The following is a 4408-nucleotide window of genomic DNA, read 5'->3' on the forward strand; positions in this document are numbered from 1 at the left end:
CGGGCATATTATAAGACCATAGTCTGCTCTTTTCTCATTGAAGATGTTTCAGCTATTTCACTGTAAATTTCTGTATGACTTGTGGGAAAGGGCTGAACAGTACACCCAGAGCTAGGCTGATGTACAGCGGTTATTCCTGATGTGGTAGAAGGCAAGTTAGCTCTCACAACCTGTCTCTATTTAAAAGCCTGGGCTGGGCTGAAAGGACACTGAAATCCTAAGATAGTTCAGCACAGCTAGTACAGTCAGCTGGTAAAGGGACATGGTTCTCTAGGTTCAGTCACCAGGTCAATACCACCAGAAAGAACTCCAGGCTAAAGAGGGCAGACCAGCAACATGCTCAGCATCACCAGTCAGCAGCACTGTGCTGCACCACCGAGGGCCTGTGCCCCTCTGCAACAGCTGTATCATATTCAGGGAGTGAGAAAAGGAATTAAATATCTTGACTGTTATACATTAGTAAACACAGGCTTGGGGGCTGGAGAAATTGAATACTTCATCATACAATGAACTCTTAAGAAAAAGAAAAAGGTGTTCTGAACCAAGAACAGCTCTTGTTATCTCAGCAAGAGAGCCCTTAGGGGACAATAAAGAATCCAGCTACTGAAGTCCAGGGAGCTCTTGCTGACTCCTGTCGGGTTTTCAGGCTGTTGCTGTTTAGGTGGCCTGGAAAGGCCCAGGGATGGCCTTGGAGAGCCGACGCTTCAAAGAACGAGGAGAGACTTCTGATCTTGTCTCGGTCTCGGTGTTTATTAATTGTTTATCTAAAAGATTTTCTTTCAGCCCGACAGAGGTCTGCACAGCAAGTCAGCCATGGGCACACTCCCGAAGCCCCCTGGGCGGTCACTTATCTTTATACTCAAAGTTGCGTATACAATATTTACTATTTCTCCCCAATACCTTCTACTCTTATTAACCGGTGCACTTTTAATAATGACCAATCCCAAAGTGCCACCACCACCACAGAAGATGGAGGCCAAGAAGAAGAAGAAGAAGGACAGGACACGCCCCAATTCCTCCATCTTACTTCTTTAGACCCCCCTGTACCAAAATCCTAAACCCTGTGTTTTACACTCTAACTAACTTATCCCTTCACCATTCACCCAGTGAATTCCTCCTATCCTCATACAGGTCTCATCTCCTGTGTAGGATCAAAATCCTGCCACCAGACACTTCTGGCAACATTCCAGGATTCCCGAGCCCCCCAAGGGTGGTCTCGGCCTCTCTGCACCTCCGTCCTGAGGTGCTGAGATCCCACATCTCCCCCTTCTGTTTGCACCAGGAAGATCTCTTTTACTATCCGATTCATAGCGTGTTTTAAACATGCAAATATGCATGGGATGACAAGTATGAGGAATAGGAGAATTATTAAAACATAAAATCCTACTCTTAAAATTCCTCTCCAAATGGGAGAGATGTCAAAGAATTCTACCATACATTTTGCTTTGGCTGATTAATAGGTAAATTACCCCCATTGCTTATTGCAATGAATGAAAGAATGATGCACATAAGCATCATGAAACTCATGGCTTCACTTCTGTGTGACATCATTGTTTTGCTTTTCATTCAGGACCTTAACAGAGAATCCCCCCAAAGTCCTTAGTTTCTTCTTATTTCTCTTTTGAGTTGTCTTGGCAATCTGAGTCTCGACCCCTGTTTGAGTACTCGTCTCTTTTTTTTTCTCTTGGATCTTTGTTCTGGGATCCGCATTTTCATGTTCTCGCACTCGAAATGGTTTCACGTGTCGTGCCGTCACCCACGTCTCGATCTGTGGAGATACAAGCGAAAGCCTTGCCCCCCACTAGGTGGCGCTGTCACCGGCCTCCCCAGCTCGGATGACAGCCTGAGCTCTACCGCCCCTGTCCTGTCGACTGCCGTGTTCGTGATCTCATTTGAGACCGTGTCTGCTTGGCTTTTAATTCAGCTGAAAATGGAGCTTGAACACCAGAACGTCTCCCTTGAAGGGAAGGGACTGGGACTCCGAGGGTTATACCAGAGGCATCAAGTCTGAGGAGGGTGTGGAGCCGCTGGGACATAGGATCCCGAGCACGGCCCCTCCTCGCCCGAGACGTCACTCTCTCCCCCTCGTTCCACCTCCGAATCTCCTCCCCTCGGTCTGTCCCGACTCTGTCTCCTCTCCCTCTGACGTTGTGTCCCTGGCTCCTCCCGCCGGTGTGTACAGCCCGCCCCCCGCCGGCACCCGGGCCCGCCCCGCAATTCGAGCCGACTTTGCTCCCGGGTTACTCTGCCGGCCGGCCGGAGCGGCCGCCACCCCCCGGCGCCGCGCTGACAAAAGCCGCGTCTGCACTCATGTCTCCCTTTATCTCTTCACCCGCGCTCCCCGCCGGCTCCGCCGCTGCCGCGCCGTGCCCCCCGCGGGAAACGCCTCCCCCCCCGATCCCTTCTCTCCCCCCTGCACCCCCTCCTCCGATCCTGACTCCCTTGTATTCTCCGGAGTTTTAGGACGCTTTAGGAGCTTCTTGGGGTTTCTGGGTTTTGGGACCGGGGGCTTTAATATTATTTCCTGCTCTCTTTTCTCGAGAGCCCTTTCCCCTGGCTTCTTGAGGCCAGAACTAATTAAAATTTTTTCTTTTTTTTTTTTTTTTCTCCTGGAGCTTTGCTCCCCACCCTCCTTCTGAGGGTGCCGGCAACTTTTCGTTGCTCTCCCAGTCTTTTCGACTGTGCCGAGATGATGCCTTTCTGGCATCAATCTTGCCGACGAGAGCAGCTTTAACGCTGTCTCGTCCTTCTTTGTTGCTAAAAAATATAAGTGCCTATTAATTTCCTGCCAAAACCCCACTTCGAATAGCAGGCATGTTTCGGCCAGTGGGTAATTAAGCCTTGCCCACAACAACAGCTGTTTTAATTCTTTCTTTTGAGATCCTTTCTGTATATGTTTGAGCCACGCCTTGTAAGGCGGACAAAATTTCCCGTTGTTTTTTGGGAGAGTGTGCAATTATGTTCTTATTTTTTGACCTTCTCACCGAATCTGTCGTCAGAGCTGTCCGAAGGCTCCCGTCTCTGTCCAGCAGGTCACAGGAGAAGGAATCCAGAGGCGCCTTCTGGTTCCGATCCGGGCTGCTCTGCGAACTGCCTTCGGCAGAAGCTGAGAGATGGAATTCTCAGTGACTGCTGTTTTTTTGCAGACTCTTCTGGCTGTTTTTTTTTTTTTTTTTTTTCTTTTCTTTTCTTTTCTTCTTTCTTCTTTTCCTTTTTTTTTTTTTTTTTTTTTTTTCTCAGGCTTCTCTCCTCAGGAGCTGCCCTCTCGGCTCTTCAGCTCTTCAGCTCTTCAGCTCTTCAGGGCTGATCCCCCCCCGAAAGGGTTGGTGGGGGGTGCCCACGCAGCGAACGCCACTTGTAGGGTTTTCCTGGCGTTCTTCTGGCTGATTTATGTCCAGGGATGGCCTTGGAGAGCCGACGCTTCAAAGAACGAGGAGAGACTTCTGATCTTGTCTCGGTCTCGGTGTTTATTAATTGTTTATCTAAAAGATTTTCTTTCAGCCCGACAGAGGTCTGCACAGCAAGTCAGCCATGGGCACACTCCCGAAGCCCCCTGGGCGGTCACTTATCTTTATACTCAAAGTTGCGTATACAATATTTACTATTTCTCCCCAATACCTTCTACTCTTATTAACCGGTGCACTTTTAATAATGACCAATCCCAAAGTGCCACCACCACCACAGAAGATGGAGGCCAAGAAGAAGAAGAAGAAGGACAGGACACGCCCCAATTCCTCCATCTTACTTCTTTAGACCCCCCTGTACCAAAATCCTAAACCCTGTGTTTTACACTCTAACTAACTTATCCCTTCACCATTCACCCAGTGAATTCCTCCTATCCTCATACAGGTCTCATCTCCTGTGTAGGATCAAAATCCTGCCACCAGACACTTCTGGCAACATTCCAGGATTCCCGAGCCCCCCAAGGGTGGTCTCGGCCTCTCTGCACCTCCGTCCTGAGGTGCTGAGATCCCACAGACTCCAGGTGTCTTGACTTCTTGCTACCACACTGCAAAACACAGGCCTGAATAGAGGCTACAAGGGGAAACACAGGAGCAGGGTAAGCTGCATAAGGAATGGGCTGATGTGCCCTGCGGAAGAAATGCAAAGTAGTTAGTTACTATTTTCAACAGCCATTTTTGCCCACTTCCCTCCTACCACCATCTAGGTCTGAAGACAGACTAGGAGGCAGAAGGCATTATTCCAGAGATTTCCAGTCCTGAGACTGCACATAGTCATACAGGATTCCCCTCTAGGGTAAATCACAGCAGCACCGGTATCAGCAGCTCCACCTGCAGGTACAATAAACCACTGACCCAAATTCTTGATGGCTGAAGTTCTGGACCTTGTCAGGATCCCCCAGCAGCACCTACTCAAGTATATGTACCAAGAACACTCACTACCCTGG

This window comes from Ammospiza caudacuta, chromosome 28 (genome assembly GCF_027887145.1).
Source record: "Ammospiza caudacuta isolate bAmmCau1 chromosome 28, bAmmCau1.pri, whole genome shotgun sequence".
NCBI classification, from domain to species: Eukaryota; Metazoa; Chordata; class Aves; order Passeriformes; family Passerellidae; genus Ammospiza; species Ammospiza caudacuta.